The sequence below is a fragment of the Tachyglossus aculeatus genome, chromosome 2 (assembly GCF_015852505.1).
Source record: "Tachyglossus aculeatus isolate mTacAcu1 chromosome 2, mTacAcu1.pri, whole genome shotgun sequence".
Taxonomy (NCBI): domain Eukaryota; kingdom Metazoa; phylum Chordata; class Mammalia; order Monotremata; family Tachyglossidae; genus Tachyglossus; species Tachyglossus aculeatus.
Window position 1 is genome coordinate 161,781,326 of NC_052067.1, and position 22,490 is coordinate 161,803,815.

At 43.6% G+C, this 22,490-nt stretch overlaps 1 protein-coding gene and 1 non-coding gene across 3 annotated transcripts in view; one reads left to right on the forward strand and one right to left on the reverse strand.

The window, feature by feature from the left end:
- TAFA2 (TAFA chemokine like family member 2) overlaps positions 1-22,490 on the reverse strand; it is a 526,830-nt gene that overhangs the window by 490,687 nt on the left and 13,653 nt on the right. The gene's annotated exons all lie outside the window — the stretch shown is intronic.
- Positions 11,739-11,880, forward strand: LOC119923740. Its single transcript, XR_005448953.1, has one exon. It is a non-coding gene; the product is annotated as a small nucleolar RNA SNORA7 (small nucleolar RNA).

A 22,490-nucleotide genomic window follows, 5' to 3' on the forward strand; every position in this document is an offset into this window, starting at 1 on the left:
AAGAAGGTATTTTTTAAGTTCTAGCCCCCAAAGTATCTGTCAGTCAGTCAGTTGGTCAGTGGTAATCACTGAGCGCTTACTGCGTGGAGAGCACTGTACTAAGCGTTTGAGAGAGCACAATATAACCATATAACAGACAGATTCCCTGCCTACAGTGAGTCAAATAATCCAATATATAATCCAATATATAGCCTAATGGAAGCCATGTAGAAGAGAGTCCAGTCTGTGCCGAGGATGGATAAATGTGAAAAAAAAAAAATCATTTCATTTAAGGAATGTTGTGTGCTGGTCAGTACAACCTAAAGAGGAGAAAACTGCCACGGAAATTTTAATTAAATCATCCTCTGACATAATAAAAAGCAATTTTTTCCTTCGTGTGAGGGAGGAACAGGTGCACCCAGGACTTTGGTAAGTCAGAGGGCTCTACTTGTGAGTGACTGTACACCACCAACAAGATTCCACCCCATCCTGCATTTCCCACCCTGACGGGAAAGAGATTTAACCAATAATTTAATTGGTTTATTTATATTAATGTCTATCTCCCTTTCTGTACTGTAAGTTCACTGTGGGCAGGGAACATGTCTAACAACTCTGCTACAGGGTACATTTTCAAGTGCTTAGTATAATGCTCTGCATGCAGTAAGTGCTCCAAAAATATGATTGATTGGTCGATTGTTTAATTGAAGTTCCCCTGAATCAATGAAGTGCCCCTAAGAAACTCAGAGGGGATGGAATGAGAAAAAGGAGGTAGAGTGAGTGACAATGTATTCTTTAATTTCCTAACGGAGCTCAATCATCATATTGGGCCTGGCTCTTGAACAGAAAATGAACAAATTACAACGAACTGTTAGGGGAAACGATTCCCACAGTACAGTAGACCCACATTTTGAAGGACTATGTGGATAGACCCAGGCCTTGGAGTCTGAAGGACCTGGGTTCTAATTCCAGCTCCATCACTTGTCTGCTGTGTGACCTTGAGCAAGTCGTTTCACTTTTCTGTGCCTCAGTTCCCTCATCGGTAAAATGGGGGTTAAGACTGTGAGTTGCATGTGCTCTGCACACAGTAAACGCTCAATAAATATGATTGAACGAATGTATGAACAGGAACTGTTGCCAGTCCAATTAGCTTGCATCTACTCCAGCATTTAGTACAGTTGCCTGGCACGTAGTAAGCGCTTAACAAATACCCCCCAAAAAAGTTTAAAACCTGTGAAGCCAACGGTTTATAGATACATGATATACATATAATAAATACATAATTAACATATGTTGTGTGTGTGTGTTTGTGTATACAAAATGGGGAGTTTCAAAGTACATTCACCACCTCCACCCTCTACATCCTGAAGTCTCAGAGACTATGACTCCACTACCCTCAAGTGCTTAATACAGTGCTCTGCAGAAAGTAAGCACTCAGTAAATACCATTGACTGGTTGCTTCACAGTTTTTCACCCAGCCAGAATCATTTATTCATTCAATTGTAGTTAATGAGCACTTACTGTGTACAAAGCACAGTACTAAGTGCTTGGGAGAGTACAGTAGAGCAATAAACAGAAACAATCTCTGCCCACAACAAGCTTTCCATTTCATCTTTGCAATAGCAAACAGCCATTCTCAGTATTATTACTAAGATGGTTCAGCTGTGTAAAGAATTCTTTTTTTGTGTTCTATTCCTTATCTTTTCGAAGGGACAAAAGAAAACTGCGTCAGAAGTAAGCTCTGCTCCCCAACTGACATTCACCAGCCGCCAGTCTGGGTTTGTCCTTGACCTTCCTACTCATTTGCAAGTGAGGCATCTTACCTATTTAAAGATCATTTGTTGAACCCAAATAAGCACTCCCAGAGTTGTAAGGACCCACACAAATGTCTTCTTTCATTAGTAAAATATGCATTCCCAGACACACGCTTTTAGAAATTAACTGTAATTCAAATATAGCAAATATATTAGTTTGTTTTCCAAAGAGAGAGAATCCTCTCCTGCTCATGTAAACTACAAGCGGAGCTTCAAAAACCCTGACATTCAAAGGGGAAGCAGCATGATCTAGTGGGAAGAGCAGAAGCCTGCGAGTCGGGAGACCTGAGATCTAATCCCATTTCTGCACTTGCCTGCTGTGTGACCTTAGACACGTCACCTAACTTTTCTGTGGCTCAGTATCTTCATCTGTAAAATGGAGATAAAAAATACCTGTTTCTTTAATGCTGTGTGATAAGTGTTTATTATGTGTCAGGCACCGTACTAAGCACGGGAGTCGATACAAGTTAATCAGGTCAGACACAGATCCTGTCCCGCATGGGGTTTAAAGTCTAAGTAGGAGCGAGAACAGGAATCCCAAGTGGACAGGGACTGTGTCTGACCTGACTATCCGCCATCTACCCCAACATTTAGCACAACACTAAGCAAAATCAAGCGCTTCGAACAGTGCTTTGCACATAGTAAGTGCTTAACAAATGCCATTAAAAAAATTAGTGCTTTAATAATTACCACAATGATTATTAATAGCACCATATGTGGCATAGAGGAAACAGCACAGGCTTGGGAATCAGAAGGACCTGAGATCTAAATCCAGCTCTGCCACTAGTCTGCTGTGTGACCTTGCACAAGTTATCATTATTATTATTTATTGAGCACTTACTGTGTGCAAAGCACTGTACTAAGCGTTTGGGAGAGTATAATATTATATCAAACACATTCCCTGCCCACAAGGAGCTCACAGTCTAGAGAAGAGCTCACAGTCTAGAGTTACCTAACTTCTCTGTGCCTCATCTGTGTAAATGGGCATCAAATTGGTGAGCCCCATGTGGGACAGGGACTGTGCTCAAGCTGATTAGCTTGTTTCTACCCCAGTGCTTAGTACAGTGCCTGGCACATAATTAAATCTTAACAAATACCATTTAAAAAATCATAAAAAGGCTCAGAGAAAGTTGAGGGAACCTCCCTTGCCATCAGCGTGGCTCAGTGGAAAGACCACGGGCTTTGGAGTCAAAGGTCATGGGTTCAAATCCCAGCTCTGACACTTGTCACTGTGTGACTTTGAACAAGTCACTTTGCTTCTCTGTGCCTCAGTTACCTCATCTGTAAAATGGGGATTAAGACTGTGAGCCCCCCGTGGGACAACCTGATCATCTTGTAACTTCCCCAGCACTTAGAACAGTGCTTTGCACATAGTGAGCATTTAATAAATGCCATCATTATTATTATTATTATTATTATTATCAGGGATCAAAGTTCATCCTTCCTACACTCCACCACCAGGCCCCAGGATCTGGGCACCAGCACCAATTGTGGTACTGGCAGGGCAACCTTTAGACCCTTAGAGGCAGGAGTGTGGGGAAGAGGAGAAGAGAAAAAAGCAGGGTCTAAAGAGAAGCAGTACAGCCTAGTGGGTAGATCCGGGCCTGGGAGTCTGAAGGACCTGGGTTCTAATCCCGGCTCCACCACACATCCGCTGTGTGACCTTGGGCAAATCACTTCACATCTTTGGGCCTCAGTTACCTCATCTGTAAAACAGGGATTAATTCTGTGAGCCCCATGTGGGACAGGGAACACGTCCAACCCGATTTCCTTGTATCTCCTAGCACTTAGTATAGTGTCTGGCACACAGTAAGCACTTAACAAATTCCCTTGGTGAACTCATTCGCTCCCATGGCTTCAACTATCATCTCTACGCTGATGACACCCAAATCTACATCTCTACCCCTGCTCTCTCTCCCTCCCTTCAGGCTCGTGTCTCCTCCTGCCTTCAAGACATCTCCATCTGGATGTCTGCCCGCCATCGAAAACTCAATATGTACAAGACTGAACTCCTTATCTTCCCTCCCAAACCCTCCCCTCTCCCTGACTCTCCCATCACTGTAGACAGCACTACCATCCTTCCCGTCTCACAAGCCCGCAACCTTGGTGTCATCCTCGACTCTGCTCTCTCGTTCACCCCTCACATCCAGTCCGTCACCAAAACCTGCCAGTCTCACCTCCGCAACATTGCCAAGATCTACCCTTTCCTCTCCATCCAAACCGCTACCCTGCTGGTTCAATCTCTCACCCTATCCCGACTGGATTACTGTACCGGCTTCCGCTCTGATCTCCCATCCTCCTGTCTCTCCCCACTTCAATCCATACATACTTCATCAATCATATTTATTGAGCGCTTACTGTGTGCAGAGCACTGTACAAAGTGCTTAGTACACACTAAGTGTGTGTACTTCACGCTGCTGCCTGGATCATCTCAGTGCAGAAACACTCTGGGCATGTTACTCCCCTCCTCAAAAATCTCCAGTGGCTACCAGTCAGCCTACACATCAGGCAAAAACTCCTCACTCGGCTTCAAGGCTGCCCGCCACCTCGCCCCCTCCTACCTCACCTCCCTTCTTTCCTTCTCCAGCTGAGCCCGCACCCTCCACTCCTCTGCCGCTAACCTCCTCACTGTGCCTCGTTCTCACCTGTCCCACCGTCGACCCCTGGCCCACGTCCTCCACCTGGCCTGGAATGCCTTCCCTCTGCACATCAGCCAAGCTAGCTCTCTTCCTCCCTTCAAAGCCCTACTGAGAGCTCACCTCCTCCAGAAGGCCTTCTCAGACTGAGCCCCCTCCTTCCTCTCCCCCTCCCCAACCCACCGCCCTACCTCCTTCCCCTCCCCACAGCACCTGTATATATGTTTGTACAGATTTATTACTCTATTTATTTTACTTGTACATATTTACTATTCTATTTATTTTATTTTGTTAATATATTTTGTTTTGTTGTCTGTCTCCCCCTTCTAGACTGTGAGCCCGTTGTTGGGTAGGGACCGTCTCTATATGTTGCCAACTTGTACTTACCAAGTGCTTAGTACAGTGCTCTGCACACAGTAAGCGCTCAATAAATACGATTGAATGAATGAATGAACAAATACCATGACTATTATCATTAGTAGGAGTAGCAGGAGCAAATACTCCCTGTGTGGAACGAGTCTTCCTGCAGGACAGAAGGAGCTCCCTAAAGTCGGAGTGGAGGAGGTATTTGTTAAGCGCTTACTATGTGTCAAACACTGTTATAAGTGCTAAAGTAGATTCAAATTAATTAGGTTGCACATAATCCCTGTCCCACATTGGACTCACGATCTAAGAAGCAGAACAGGAGAACTGAGGCATAGAGAGGTTAAATGACTTGACCAAGGTCACACAGTGAGCAAATGGAAGAGCCTAGAGCCCAGTTCCTCTGACTCCAAGGCCTGTGCTCTTTCTATTAGGTCAAAACAATAATAATAATGGTATTTGTTAAGCACTTACTATGTGCCACGCACTGTTCTAAGCGCTGGGGTAGATACAAGGTGATCAGGTTGTCCCACAGGAGGCTCACAGTCTTAATCCCCATTTTACAGATGAGGTAACTGAGGCACGGAGAAATGAAGTGACTTGCCCAAAGTCACACAGCTGACAAGCGGCGGGGCTGGGATTAGAACCCACTACTGACTCCCAAGCCCGTGCTCTTTCCACTAAGCCACGCCGCTTCTCTCAAGTCATGCTGCTCCTCTTCTGCCTGACAGTGTAGTACAGTGTTCTGCACAAAGTAAGCTCTCAATAAATACCACTGATGGATTGATCAGGCCAGGCTGGGTGTTCACTAGGCAAAGCAAGAAAGGACCATCAGCCACAATTATTTATTGTAGAGGATAATAATAATAATAATAATGGTATTTGTTAAGCACTTACTATGTGCCAAGCACGGTTCTAAGCACTGGGGGGATACAAGGTGATCAGGTTGTCCCTTGTGGGGCTCACAGTCTTAATCTTCATTTTACAGATGAGGGAACTGAGGCACAGAGAAGTTTAGTGACTTGCCCAAAGTCACACAGCTGACAATTGACAGAGCCGGGATTTGAACCCATGACCTCTCAAAGCCGGTACTCTTTCCACTGAGTGGCTTCGTGGATAGAGCACAGGCCTGGGAGTAAGAAGGTCATGGGTTCTAATCCCAGCTCTGCCCCTTATCTGCGGTGTGGCCTTGGGCAAGTCATTTCACTTCTCTGTGTCCCAGTTACCTCATCCATAAAATGGGGAATGAGAGTGTGAGCCCTATGTGGGGCAGGGACTGTGTCCAACCTGATTACCTTGTATCAACCACAGCACTTAGAACAATGCTGGGCACATCGAAATTACTTAACAAATACCATAATAATTATCATTACTAACCTGTCACATTGCTTTTGACAGTTCTATTAAAAATGTAAAGAGAAACGAAAATATGGAAAAGTTCTATTTCACCTCTCCCAAAGACCACATTCATTCAATCGTATTATTGAGCGCTTACTGTGTGCAGGGATGAAAAACGTTGCCATTGTAATCATAACTGAGCTCTAATTTCCTTTTTTAAAACAGACAAAATGAAAATGATATGAATAGTCTTATTTCAAGCAATCAAAGGGAGCGGGACTCAAAACCTAGTATTTGATTTGTTTTTTATCACAAGGGTCAAGTCAAAGAACAGCTGTGCTGGGCTGGGGATTCTTATGTACCATATTCTTCCTTAGATGTTTCTGTACCAGCTAAAACCACTGATCTGTGATTTTTGTGAACCGGAGGTTTTTGAAGGGAGGCCAAAGTTTCACTCTAGTTTTTCAACAACTCTCTAGAACTGAAGAACATGGCTCTTGTTCCGGGAAAACGAAAGACATTTCCATCTGAAATATAATTGAGCTGAAACTGCAATAGGAACTTAAGACTGTAAACTCGTTGTGGACAGGAAATGTGTCTGTTTATTGTTGCACCTACTCTCCCAAGCGATTAGTACAGTGCTCTGCACATGATAAGTGCTCAATAAATGCGATTAAATTAAATTAATGAATGAAATATCACAATTAGCAACCTAAAGAGCAGCCTCATCAATGCCACCACACATTCCCTTTTTATCTTTTTTCTTTTGATTTTTTTGTAGTATCTGTTAAGTGTTTATTATGTGCCAGGCACTGTACTAAACACTGAAGTAGTTATGAGAAGTAGTTATGAAGTAGTTATGAGAAGCAGCGTGGCTCAGTGGAAAGAGCACGGGCTTTGGAGTCAGAGGTCATGAGTTCGAATTCTGGCTCCGCCACTTGTCAGCGGTGGGGCCTTAGGCAAGCCACTTAACTTCTCTGTGCCTCAGTTACCTCATCTGTAAAATGGGATTAAGACTGTGAGCCCCACGTGGGACAACCTGATCACCTTGTATCCCCCAGTGCTTAGAACAGTGCTTTGCACATAGTAAGCACTTAATAAATGCCATTATTATTATTATTATAAGATAATCAGGTTGAACACAGTCGCTGTCCTACATTGGGCTCACAGTCTTATTCCCCATTTTACAAATGAGGTAACTGAAGCGCAGAGCAGTGAAGTGATTTGCCCAAAGTCACACAGCAGACAAGTGTGGGCAGGGAATGTGTCAGTTTGTTGTTACATCGTATTCTCTCAAGCACTTAGTACAGTGCTTTGAACACAGTTAGCGCTCAATAAATACGATTGATTGAATGAATGAATGAAAGTGGTTTAGCTGGGATTAGAACCAAGGTCCTTCTGGCTCTCAGGCCCATGCTCTCTCCACTAGGCCATGCTGCTTCTGGTGCCTTTAGAAAAGCATATCTAAATAATAATAATAATAATGGTATTTGTTAAGCACTTACTACGTGCCAAGCACTGTTCCAAGTGCTGGGGGGGATACAAGGTAATCAGGTTGTCCCACATGGGGCTCACAGTCTTAATCCCCATTTTCCAGATGGGGTAACTGAGGCCCAGAGAAGTGACTTACCCAAAGTCACACAGCTGACAAGTGGTGGAGCCAGGATTAGAACCCACGTCCTCTGACTCCCAAGCCCGTGCTCTTTCCACTGAGCCACACTGCTTCACTGAAGTCATGGAAGGCAGTGTGGCCTAATGGGACAAATCCTGGGGCACCAAATCAGGAAAACCAGGTCCCTGTCCTCTACCACTGGCCCTCTATGTGACCTTGGGAAAAAGTCATAACATCTCTGTGCCTCGGTTTCTTCATCTGTAAAATGGGGATGTTATTTACCCTCTGAAGCTCTCAGACTGCAAGCTCCATGAAGGAGAGGACCTGCATCTCAACTCATAATCTGTATGTACCCCAGCTCTTGGTTTGCAGTAAAGCAATCAATTAATCAATCAATGGCATTTATTGAGCACTTGTCCACTGTGTGACCTCGGGGAAGTCACTTCACTGCTCTAGGCCTCAGTTACCTCATCTGCAAAATGAGGATTGAGACTGTGATCCCTACATGGGACAGGGACTGTGCCCAACATGATTTGCTTGTATCCACCCCAGCATCATCATCATCATCATCAATCATATTTATTGAGCGCTTACTCTGTGCAGAGCACTGTACTAAGCACTTGGGAAGTACAAATTGGCAACATATAGAGACAGTCCCTACACAACAGTGGGCTCACAGTCTAAAAGACTGTGCTTTTAGTACAGCACTTAGTACAATGCCTGGCATATAGTAAGCCCTTAACAAATACCATAGTTATTATTATTATTATCTATTCCAGTGCCTAGAACAGTGTGTGGCACATAATGGGAGCTTAACAAATACCAAAATTATTATTATTATTATTATTATGAGGGCAGAGATCTCCAGAGCTTTTCTAACCCATTGCCCTGCTTGCAGACATGCTCCAGCTAAACTCTCTGCTCCCAGCCCCACAGCCCTTATGCACCATACACACAATGTATTTATTTATATTAATGTCTGTCTCCCCCTCTATATTGTATGCTCCTTGTGGATAGGGAATGTATCTACCAACTCTGTTATATTGTTATACTGTACTCTCCCAAGTCCTTAGTACAGAGCTCTGCCCACTGTAAGTGCTCAGTAAATACGACTGAGAGATTGATATAAAGGAGGTCTACACTCTGCTCTTGAGCTCCAGGGAAGGGGATTCCTCTCCCTTCAGACAGTCTTTATTTAAGAAAATATCAGAAATCAAAAAAAGTTACTCGACCTCCAAATTAACCTACTTTTTGGTTTTTTTGGACCACCCTCAATTATTGGGTAAAGGATGTTCGAGAACCTGAATCCTTTCAGAATAAAGTCGCCTTCAATACAGCCCTCGAAACTATAAGCTCTCCCTGTAATTGGAAACTCACTGTGGACAGGGAATGTGTCTGTTATATTGTACTCTACTAAGTGCTTAGTACAGTGCTCTGCACACAGAAAGCACTTAGTAAATATGATTGATTGATTGATAGTAGCATTTGACCACTGTATTAAGTGGCTGGCATAGCATATTGGATGATACATGTATCTTGGCATCTAGGCTTTTGGCGTGTCAGTGCTGGCCATCCTCTTGATGGATTAGGTAAGGACAAAGTCATTCATTCATTCATTCATTCAATCATATGTATTGAGCGCTTACTGTGTGCAAAGCACTGTACTAAATTCCTGCCCACAACGAGCTCACAGTCAAAAGGGGGAGACAGATATTAATATAAATAAATAAATTACAGATATATAAATATGTGCTGTGGAGATGGGAGGGAGGATGAATGAAGGGAGCAAATAAGGGTGACGCAGAAGGGAGTGAGGGAAGAGGAGAGGAAGGCTTAGTCAGGAAAGGCCTCTTGGAGGAGGTGGGCCTTCAGTAAGGTTTTGAAGTGGGGGAGAGAAATTATCGATCTGATATGAGGAGGGAGGGCGTTTCAGGCCAGAGGTAGAATGTGGGCAAGAGGTCGGTGGTGAGATAGACTAGTTTGAGGTACAGTGACAAGGTTAGGGTTAGAGGAACCCAGTGTGCCGGCTGAGTTTTAGTAGGAGAGTAGCAAGGTGAGGTAGGAGGGGGCAAGATGATTAAGTGCTTTAAAGTCAATGGTGAGGAGTTTTTATAATAATAATAATAATAATAATAGTGGTATTGTTATATTGTACTCTCCCAAGTGCTTAATATAGTGCTTTTCACACAGTAAGCACTCAATAAATACAACTGAACGAATGATTGGTATATATTAAATGCTTACTATGTGCCAGGCACTGTACTAAGCATTGGAATGGATACAAGCAAATTGGGTTGGATACGGTCCCTGTCCCACATAGGAGTCACAGTCTCAATACCCATTTTACAGATGACATAACTGAGGCACAGAGAATTGAAGTGACTTGCCCAAAATCTCACAGCATACAAGTGGAAGAGATGGGATTAGAACCCAGGTTCTTCAAGCTTCCAGGCCTGGGCAATTGCACTAAACCACGCTGCTTCGTGTCTGCTCCTGAGGAGATATCACACAAAGGTTCTAGTCCGTTCAGACACCTCCATTTCTATTTTTGCTGACTTCCAGGATTTACCATGGGCCACATGGGGTCTGGGCTAGAGATTGGGATGCTTCAACCCAGAACAAACTGGAAAGACAAAGCAAGCCCGTATCATACCCATGATAGGATAATTAATTAGTTGTGGTATTTATTAAGTGCTTAGTACGTGCCAGGCACTGTACTAAGTGCTGGGGTGGATACAAGGAAATAGGGTTGGACATAGTTCCTGTTCCACATGGGGCTCACGGTCTTAATCCCCATTTTACAGATGAGGTAACTGAGTCCCACAGAAGTGAAGTGACTTGCCCAAGACCACACAGCAGACAGATGATGGAGCAGGGATGAGAACCCATGACCTTTTGACTCTCAGGCTGGTGCTCTATCCACTACACCATGCTGCTTCCCCATCCCTGCCCCTCTGATGTTAAGCAAAGTTTCTGTGCAACTAAGTTGAACATTGGCGCTTCATTTTCTGAGAAGACGACAATGTCTTTTGGCAGTACACTTTGTGTCAGAGCAGTCCAACTGGATAAGAGGGTAGCAAGGTGCCCTGATGGCTTTCAATACTGCACGATGGAAAAGCCTGGGCTTTTTTTCAGTCACACTCCTACAGAGATGAAATCTCACCATTAATGATGCCATCTTTGATGAGAACAGACAGGCAGATGCACACTGCCGCGGCATAGACTGTGAGCCCATTGTTCATCATCATCATCATCAATCGTATTTATTGAGCGCTTACTGTGTGCAGAGCACTGTACTAAGCGCTTGGGAAGTACAAATTGGCAACATATAGAACATATAGAACATCGTTGTGTAGGGACCGTCTCTATATGTTGCCGACTTGTACTTCCCAAGAAGCAGCGTGGCTCAGTGGAAAGAGCCCGGGCTTTGGAGTCAGAGGTCATGGGTTCAAATCCCAACTCCGCCAAATGACTGCTGTGTGACCTTGGGCAGGTCACTTAACTTCTCTGAGCCTCAGTTCCCTCATCTGTAAAATGGGGATTAAGATTGTGAGCCCCACGTGGGGCAACTTGATCACCTTGTAACCCCCCCCAGCGCTTAGAACAGTGCTCTGCACGTAGTAAGCGCTTAACAAATGTCATCATCATTAGTACAGTGCTCTGCACACAGTAAATGCTCAATAAATATGATTGAATAAATTCACTAGTGGAAAGGTGACAGAACTGGGCGTCAGATGACCTGGGTTCTCATCCCAGCTCGGCCACTCACCTGCTGTTAACCTGAAGCAAGTCACTTCATTTCTCTGTGCCTCTGCTTCCTCATCTGCAAAATGGGAATCCAACACCAGTTCTCCCTGACCCTTACACTTGAGCCCCGTGTGGGACAGGGACCCTGTCCCATCTGATGATCTTGTTTCTAACCCTGTGCTCCTTGGCATAGATGCTCTTAACAAATACCATTATTATCACAGATAGATCATGTCTGCCTTCAAACACACACCCCTTTCAGGGTCGGTCGCACCTGGAGAGTTTCTGGTCCTCTACCAGTCTCGGCTGCAGGAGGGAAAGTCAAGCAGAAGCCTACCCATTCCATTCCTAGCTTTGCCAGTGGCTAGGGAGTGGAAGGCAATCTGCTACAAGTCAAAATTCTCCCATGCTGGATAGCAACAGCATGGGAGAGAGTGGAGGGCAGAGACTCAAGTTTACTACTTGGAAGGCAGCAATGGTAAACCACCTCCGGATTTTTACCAAGAAAACTCTATGGATCCACTACCAGAACAATTGCAGGTGGAGATGGGGAGTTCTGGGAGAGATGTGTCCATGGTGTCACTATGGGTCGGAAATCAATCAATCGTATTTATTGAGCGCTTACTAAATGCAGAGCACTGTACTAAGCACTTGGGAAGTACAAGTTTGCAACATATAGATGGTCCCTACCCAACAGTGGGCTCACGGTCTAGAAGGGGGAGACAGACAACAAACTCGATGGCATAAGAAAAGACAAGACACACACACACACACACACACAAAAAAAAAAAAAATACTACCAGGAAATAGAGCCTGTGTAACCTGGGAAACACCTCACAGGATGGCACCTGGAGAGTTTCCAGTACTCTACCAGTCTCGACTATGGGAGGGAGAATCAAGCAGAGGCCTACCCATTCCATTCTTGGCTAACAAGTGGAAGGCAATCTGCTACAGGTCAAAACTCACCTGTGCCGGGCAGCAGCGGCACAGGAGAGAGTCGGAGGCAGAGACTCAAGTTTGCTGCATGGAAGAAAGCAATGGTAAGCCACTTCCATATTTTTACTAATAAAACTCTCTGGATACACTACCAAAACGGTTGCAGATGAAGATGGAGCGTTCGGGGAGAGATGTGTCCATGGAGTAGCTATGGGTCAGAGATGACTCGACTGCATAATAATAACAATAATAATGATTGTATTTGTTAAGTGCTTACTATGTGCTAAGCACTGTCCTAAGCGCTGGGGTAGGCACAAGGTAATTAGGTTGTCCCATGTGGGGCTCACAGACTTAATCCCCATTTTACAGATGAGGTAACTGAGGCAAAGAGAAGTTAAATGACTTGCCTGAAGTCACACAGCTGACAAGAGGCAGAGCCGGGATTAGAACCCATGACCTCTGACTCCCAAGCCCACGCTCTTTCCACTAAGTGAGGTGAGGTAGGAGGGGGCAAGGTGTTGGAGTGCTTTAAAGCCAATGGTGCAGCGTTTTTGTTTAATATGGAAGTGGATAGGCAACCACTGGAGATTTTTGAGGAGGAGGGTGATATGTCCAGGAACATACCACCCCTGAACATTTCTGTAGGAAGATGAACCAAGACATTCTGGAAAGAGGACACTCTAGTTTAAAAAAAAAGCTTGTGAAATGGCAAATGGATTGTATTTTTTGGTAAAATTTAAGGAACAATTTGAACTCATATTTCCCTTTAGAATAATTTCATTAGATTGTAAACTCCTCAAAGACAAGATTGGCCCTTCTGTTTTTACTCTAGTCTCCCAAATGCTGATGAGCCCAGTACCCCACTTATAGTAGACACTCATTACTTTCCCGTCACTGTATATGGCACCACTATTCTTCCCTTCTCACAAGCCCATAAGGTTTACGTTATCCTTGAATCCTCTCTGTCATCCAACCCACATATTCAATCCATCACCAAATCCTGTCAGTCCCACCTTCACAACATCGCTAAAATCTGACCTTTCCTCTCCATCCAAATTGCTCCCATGTTAATTCAATCACTCATCCTACTCCAGGCTCCTGACTCTCCCCACTCCAGTCCATACATACTTCACACGTTTTCTATAAAAACATTCAGGGCATGTTACTCCACTCCTCAAAAAACTCCAGTAGTTGCCTATCCACCTCTGTATCAAACAAAAACCCCTTATCATTGGCTTTAAATCACTTCACCACCTTGTCTCCTCTTACCTCACCTCACTACTCTCCTTCTACAACCGAAATCACATACTTTACTCCTCTAATGCCAACCTCCTCACTGTGTCTCGGTCTCTTCTGTCTCGCCACTGACCCGGGCGCCCGTCCTGCCCCTGACTTGGAACGGCCTCCCTCCTCAAATCTGACAGACAATTATTCTCCTCCCTTTCAAAACCTGATTGAAAGGACGTCTCCTCCAAGAGGACTTCCCAGACTAAGTCCCTCCTTTCCTCTTCTCCCACTCCCTTCTGTGTCACCCTGACTTGCTCCCTTTATTCTTCCCCCCTCCCAGCCCCATAGCACTTATGTACATATCTGTAATTGATTTATTTGTATTAATGTCTACCTCTCCCCATCTAGACCGTAAGCTCACTGTGGGCAGAGAATGTGTTGGTTTACTGTTGTATTGTACTCTCCCAAGCACTTAGTACAGTGCTTGGTCTTCCCAGACTGAGCATCCTCCTTCCTCTCCCCCTCCTCCCCCTCCTCATCCCTCCCGCCTTACCTCCTTCCCCTCCCCACAGCACTTGTATATATGTATATATGTTTGTACGTATTTATTACTCTATTTATTTATTCATTTTATTTGTATATATTTATTCTATTTATTTTATTTTGTTAATATGTTTTGTTTTGTTGTCTATCTCCCCCTTCCAGACTGTGAGCCTGCTGTTGGGTAGGGACCGTCTCTTTATGTTGCCAACTTATACTTCCCAAGCGCTTAGTACAGTGCTCTGCACACGGTATGTGCTCAATAAATACGATTGATTGATTGATTGATTGATTGAAAAACAAAGCTTTAAATGTCCCATACAAAAGGAGCCAACAAAAATAGGAAGGACTTTTACAAACATATTAAGGAAAAAAAGAGATATTGGAGAGAAAATAGACTCACTAATAAATGAGGAGCAACATAAAATTAATGATGTCTTTGAAATGACCAAGATAATGGACTCATTCTTTTAAATCAGTCTTTAACCAGAAAAATGAGGAGAGTAAATTAGAAAATAATGGAGGACTAGAGAAAACAGCAATTGGTATATGAGGCCTGAAAAATATCAACATGTATATATATATATACATATTGGTACATGTGTATATATACATATTCAGGCCTTAGATATATATAAGGCCTGAATATGTGTATATATGGAGAGAGAGACAGACAGAGACAGAAAGAGAGAGAGAGATGCAAGTATCATGTATCATGCAATACAGAGGGAATTAGCTTTCTTACTAAATGTCCCCACCCGTATTTTCTTTCTGGGACACGTTAAAGGACTGGAATAAAATAGTAATGACAATAATAATAATAACAACAACAACAATTTGTTAGGTGCTTACTATAATAATGATGGCATTTATTAAGTGCTTACTATGTGCAAAGCACTGTTCTAAGCATTAAGAGCTGAAGTAGCCATTTAATCAGGTCAGATACAGTCCCTCTCCTGGAGAACAGATATTTTAAACCATTTTAAAAATGAGAAAACTGAGGCACAGAGCAGTTGAGTGATTTGCCAAGGTCACACATCAGGCACGTGGTGGGGCCAGGATTAGAATGGAAAAGAGACACACTCCTGCCTTCAAGACGTTTACCATCTAACGGGATACAGGTAACTAAAGCATATTTACAAATAGTGGATAGAGGAGGAAATAATAATAATAATGGTATTTGTTAAGTGCTTACTATTTGCAAAGCACTGTTCTAAGCATGGGGGGGGGATACAAGGTGATGAGGTTGCCCCACCTAGGACTCACAGTCTTAATCCCCATTTTCCAGATGAGGTAACTGAGGCACAGAGGAGTTAAGTGACTTGACCAAAGTCACCCAGCTGATAAGTGGCAGAGTTGGGATTAGAACCCATGACCCAGGAAAGAAAAAGATACAATTATAAATAGCCATTGGAGAAGCAGCGTGGCCTAATGGATAGAGCACAGGCCTTGGAGTCAGAAGGACCTGGGTTCTAATTCCAGATCCCCCATTGTTCTGTGTGACCTTGGGTAAGTTATTTCACTTCACCGGGCCTCCGTCCCGTCATCTGTAAAAATGGGGATTAAGACTGAGCCGTATGTGGGGCAGGGATTGCGTCCAACCCGATTATCTTGCATATCTACCCCAGGGCTTAGAGCAGTGCTTGGCACATAGTAAGCACTCAGAAAATACCAGTTATCAATCAATCAAAGTATTAACTGAGCACTTCTGTGTGCAGAGCACTGTACTAAGTGCCTGGGAAAGTATAATACAGTTGATAGACATGATTCCTTGTCATAAGAAACCTACAGTCCAGCAGAGGAGACAGACATTAAAATAATAATAATAATGATGGTATTTGTTAAGCGCTTACCATGTGCAAAGCAGTGTTCTAAGCGCTGGGGAGGTTACAAGGGGATCAGGTTGTCCCACAGTTTTAATCCCCATTTTACAGATGAGGTAACTGAGGCACAGAGAAGATAATCAATCAATCGTATTTATTGAGCGCTTACTGTGTGCAGAGCACTGTACTAAGCGCTTGGGAAGTACAAGTTGGCAACATAAGATAAGTGACTTGCCCAAAGTCACACAGTGACAGTTGGTGGAGCCAGGATTTGAACCCATGACCTCTGACTCCAAAGCCCATGCTCCTTCCACTGAGCCATGCTGCTTCTTTGATAAGCAACCAAGTATAAGGACAGGTGCATATCTGTAGTTGGGATGGAGGTGGGAGATTAGAGGCATTTAGAGAGTAGGTCCAAGTGCACAGGGGAGGCAGGGAAGGCTTCCTGGAGGAAATGCCATTTTAGTAGGGCTTTGAAGATAGGGAGAATAATAATAATAATGATGGCATTTATTAAGTGCTTACTATGTGCAAAGCACTGTTCTAAGCGCTGGGGAGGTTACAAGGTGATCAGGTTGTCCCACAGGGGGCTCACAGTCTTCACCCCCATTTTACAGATGAGGGAACTGAGGCACAGAGAAGTTAAATGACTTGCCCAAAGTCACACAGTTGACAATTGGCAGAGCTGGGATTCGAACGCATGACCTCTGACTCCGAAGCCCGGGCTCTTTACACTGAGCCACGCTGCTTCTCGGGAGAATGCTGGTCTAAGCACTTAGTACAGTGCTTTGTACACACTAAGCACTCAATAAACATGACTGAATGAATGATCTGTCTGATATGTTCCTTGCAGGCTGGAGGGTGTGGGAGAGATGGCTGAGGTGAGAGGGAGAGATAGTCATTGCATTCATATTAGAAGGGGAAAGTTTGCAGTCTGGGTTGTAGTGGGAGAGGAGTAAGGGTGGATAAGGAAAGAGAGCCGAGTGAACCTTGAACCCAACAATGAAGAGATTCTGCTTGGTGCAGAGATGGACCCCCATTTTAAAGATGAAGGAGTTATTCACAGAGAAATGAAGTGACTTACCCAAGGTCACATAGCGGGTATGTGGTAGAGCCAGGATTAGAACTCAGAGCCTCAGATTCCCAGGCCTGTGCTGTTTCCACTAAGTCATGCTTCTTCACGGACCAAGCGTGTTTACGTCACACGCTTATTTTGCCACATCCTCCCCAACCTGAAATAGTGTGGCTTGTTATCTCCTCCAAAGTGGCTCTTCAATTGGAATCATATTAAGATTTGTTATGAGTTTAATTGCAATTCAGGGCAAAAGACTTTTTCAACTCTTTCTAACAGCTGGGAAAACATCGATATTTATAATTTTTAGAAATGCACTATTATTACCCAGAACTTACTGATAATTTAATCAAACTGCCAGGCATTGCCATTCCATTTTAAAAGCCAAGATCCTGATTCTGACACAGAAAGCAAATGAAATATATGGAGTGTATAATGTAATACTCACATACTTGAAAGAATGATAAAACAATTTATACACGATTGGTCATAAAAAAATACCAAATCAATCTGTTCCCACCCTCTTTAGATGCTGAATTCCAAACAGAACTCAAAAGCAAATCCACTGTAACTGCAGCATGGAACTCCTGCTTTGATGCTGCCCTCATATTAAAAAGATCCATAACCTCTCAGTATCAAAAAACAGAATTCGTATTGCCAAGGAATGCCAACTACCCGCATTTCTGGGGTATTAAAAAAAATTATTTTAGAGAGTTCTCTTTCTACTATGTATCCTTTGTTACAAATAAAGTTAAGACAAGAGTACTTAGAACGGATGGCTTGAAATTTTCCAATCATAATTCATGTTGTCATGAACCATGTCATTAATCAGAAATGCGGGAAATTGCATGGTTCAATGCTCACTAGGCGTTTAGCAGCTAATTATTTTCATATTGATGTTCTGCTAATGCAATAGATCCTTGCAATGAACACTGCAGCACACATGTTGTTTATACCCCTGAGAAACTCCTTCATCTTGCATAGCAAGCCCCCAAAACAGACTTGTGTAAGATCTGTGGACGAGAGAGCTTGAACCCTAAGTTAAATACTTCAAGAAGATGTTTATCTACTGTTGCTTTATGGGATGGTGTGATGGTTTTTCCACTGCTGAGGAGTGACAATCCATCTGAATTCCCCTTTATATATCTATATCAACTCGTCATTTTTAAAAAAGAAAATCGAAATATAATTGAGAACCGGAGTGGCCTATTGGAAAGAGCTCGGGCCTGGGAGTCAAAGGACCTGAGTTCTAATCCCAGCTCTACAGCTTACCTGCTGTGTGACCTTGGGCAAGTCACTTAACTTCTCTGTGCCTCATTTTCATCTCTAGGGAAGCAGTGTGGCTCAGTGGAAAGAGCCTGGGCTTTGGAGTCAGTGGTTGTGGGTTCAAATCCCGGCTCCGCCACTTGTCAGCTGTGTGACCTTGGGCAGGTCACTTAACTTCTCTGGGCCTCAGTTACCTCATCTGTAAAATGGGGGTTGACTGTGAGCCCCCTGCGGGACAACCTGATCACCTTGTATCCCCCCAGTGCTTAGAACAGTGCTTTGCACATAGTAAGTGCTTAATAAATGCCATTATTATTATTATTATCTCTAAAATGGCGATTCCGTACCTGTTCTCCCTCCTACTTAGAGTTCATCGGACCTGATTAAATTGCGTCTACCCCAGTGCTTAGAACAGTGCTTGACACACAGTAAGTGCTGAACGAACATCATTATTATTATGCTTATCAATATTATTGTATTATCATCAAATTACCAGTTCTAGCATCTCTTGTCTTATGCTGTCAAGTCATCTTTGATCCATAGCAACTCCATGGACACAGCTCTCCCAGGACACCCCACTTCCATCTGCAATCATTCTGGTCATGGATCCATAGAGTTTTCTTGGTAAAAATCCAGAAGTGGTTTACCATTGCCTCCTTCCACACAGTAAACTTGAATCTCCACCCTCTACTCTCTCCCATGCTGCCGCTGCCCAGCACGGGTGAGTTTTGACATGTAGCGATTGCCTTCAACTTGCTAGCCACTGGCCAAGCTAGGAATGGAATGGGTAGGCCTCTGCTTGACTCTCCCTCCAGTAGCCAAGACTGGTAGTGTACTGGAAACTCTCCAGGTGCCACCCTGAGAGGGGTCTTCCTTCTCACAATCACTATGATCAAGTCCTTCACACAAGTTCTTTGTCCTGGAGTCTCAGAAGCGACCCTCATCCAGCAAAGTTGATGGGAGACTCCCTCATCTCTCCAGCATTCCTTAAGATAAAGTTGACTAAACAAAAAAATTCATTTCTAGGCCCCAAAATCACTTTCAAACAACACGGTAGAGAGCTGCCGGGTATTTTCTAGTTGTCTTTGAAGATGCAGTTCTATCTCGTTAGTAACGGGACATACACGGGCTTCAGTGTGGCCTAAAGGAAAGGGCAGGGGGCTGGGAGTCAAAGGACACGTGTGCGAGTCCTGCCTCCACCACGTCTGCTGTGTGACCTTGGGCAAGTCAGTTACTTTCTCTGGGCCTCAGTTCCCTCATCTGTAAAATGGGGATTAAGACTATAAACCCCCTGCAGGACAGGGACTGTGTCCAAGCTGATTATCTTGTATCTACCCGTGCCTAGAACAATGCTTGGGACATAGTACGTGCTTAACAAATATCGCAGTTAACTAGTGCTTAGTACAGTGCTCTACACCTAGTAAGGACTCAGTAAATGCCATGGATTGATTGACAACTAGATCAGTAAGTCAGATAACCAATCAATCAAAAGAGTATTTATAGAGCACTGATCCTATGCAGTACCTGGTATGAAGTACCTAGAAGAATAAAATTAGAGTTAGTAGACAAGTGGTAGGTTTGAATTTGAATTTTCTCTTTTTACAACATTGAATTCAGAGAGAAAATGAAAGTGGAATTTTGTGATCTTTACCAGGAAAGCTTAGGATCTGGCATCCAATATTTTATCAATAATAATAATAATAATAATGGTACTTGCTAAACTCTTACTGTGTAGCAAGCACTGTTTTAGGCTCTGGGATGGATACAAGATTGGACACAGTCCCTGTCCCACATGGGGCTCACTGATTTTGGAAACTGAGGTACAGAGAAGTTAAGTGACTTGCCCAAGGTCACCTAGCAAGCAACTGGCAGAGCTAGGATAAGAACCCAGGTCCTCTGACTCCGAAACCGTGTTTTTTGCACTAGACCACATTGCTCCCCTAGTCCTATAGAAGCGAGGGGCATGGTCCCTGCCCACAGGGAGCTAATGGGGGAGACAACATAAAAGTGTATGAAGGTTTGACCAGTCTCTCGATGGAGATCTCATGGAAGGGAAAGAAAATACGTAACTTTTGCTGTACTTTTACAAGTACTTAGCACGGTAGAGAAGCAGCGTGGCTTAGTGGAAAGAGCAAGGGCTTGGGAGTCAGAGGACATGGGTTATAATCCGGCTTCGCCACTTGTCAGCTATGTGACCTTGGGCAAGCCATTAACTTCACTGGGCCTCAGTTCCCTCATCTGTAAAATGGGGATGAAGACCGTGAACCCCACATGGGACAACCTGATTACGTTGTATCTACCCCAGAGCTTAGAACAGTGCTTCACACATAGTAAGCACTTAACAAATACCATGATTATTATTGTTTACCCTCAATAGGAGTTCAGTAAATATCACTTGCATTCCTATTGGGTTTTTTGCTTCAAATGGATTTTTTTTTTCTCTCAATTCTACCCCTCTTCCCACTCTTTTCACCCAATTCTCCAAGAGTTCCAACAGATTGATTTTTTGGGTGTACCTCCTTTCCTCTCTTAAAGGTCAAGATTTCCTGCTTTCCTTTTCCAAATAGCGACCAAAATCAGATTCATCTTCCCGGCCACCATGTCCCTGCTCAGATCTATTCCATCTGTCCTCCAACCTGTCGCCTCTTCCCCACCACATCCAACAAAATGCTAACACTGCCACATTCCCTAGCCCCGCTTAGCCAGATATTCAGTCTGCTGCCTTTTTATTTACGTTCACTTCAGTCTGCTCTGCCATCTGGGCATAAAGCAGAGCTTATGCAATGCACCAAGGAAACCTATGAAAAGTAATCTTAAATCCACCTTGCAGGCCGCGTGTAATCAGTTGCTGAGAAAAGAAAGAGAGGGAGAAAGAGCTAAGCTCACCAAACTTTTAAGACCCTTCTCAACTCAACTCCCCACTGACTGATTGACTGATTGATTAAGAGTGTACAAGGGATGACATTGAGTAACATAGCCTAGTAAATACAGAGCAAGCCTGGGAATCAGAAGGATCTGGCTTCTAATCTCAGCTCACCCACGTGTCTGCTGTGTGATCTTGGGCAAGTAACTTCGTTTCTCTGTGCCTCAGTTACCTCAACTGTAAAATGGGGATTCAGATTGTGAGCCCCATGTGGGACCTTGACTGTGTCCAACCTGTTGATCTACCCCAGAGCTTAGCCATATGTACCCGGCACATAGAAAGCATTTAACAAATACCACAGTTATTACTATTTGTTGTGGTAGTAGCAGTAGTCACAGAAATACTATGCTTTTAGCTCCCGTTGAGTCGGTGCACTGTACTAGGTGCAATTCTGAGATGGTGAAACTCCCCAAGGGACATTTATTTATTTTACTTGTACATATCTATTCTATTTATTTTATTTTGTTAGTATGTTTGGTTTTGTTCTCTGTCTCCTCCTTTTAGACTGTGAGCCCACTGCTGGGTAGGGACTGTCTCTATATGTTGCCAACTTGTACTTCCCAAGCGCTTAGTACAGTGCTCTGCACACAGTAAGTGCTCAATAAATACGATTGATGATGATGATGATGATGATGACAGGGATCGTGTTTAATTCCTACCTATATTCCCAGTGCTGATTTCAGTCCTCTACACACCAAAAGCATTGAATACCAGTTCTACTACTACTACTAATCCTAAATCCTATCAAAGCGAGACATGGTCCCTGACCCCAAGGAACTAAAAGAGGGGACAACATAAAAATATTTACAAATAGAGTGATGAGAATAAATAATTGAATATGCAATTGAATATGCATGGGATGTAAGCTTCACTTTAATTTCACTGAGTGATTTTTGAATATGGTAAAGGGATATGTGGTAAAAATGAGAAGCAACATGACCTAGTAGAAAGAGGAACCAGAGGTCCTAGGTTCTAAACCCAGCCTGGCCACTTGTCTACCATGTGACCTTGGGCAAGTCACTTCAGTTCTCTGTGCCTCCGGTATTTCCTTTATAAAATGGGGATTAAGATGGGGAGCCTCATGTGGGACATGGACTGTGTCCAATCTGATTATCTTGCACCTACCCTAGCACTTAATACAATGCCTGGCACACAGTAAGTGCTTAACAAATACCATTAAAAAAACTGACTTAATTTTGTGGCATGTTTCTTACTTT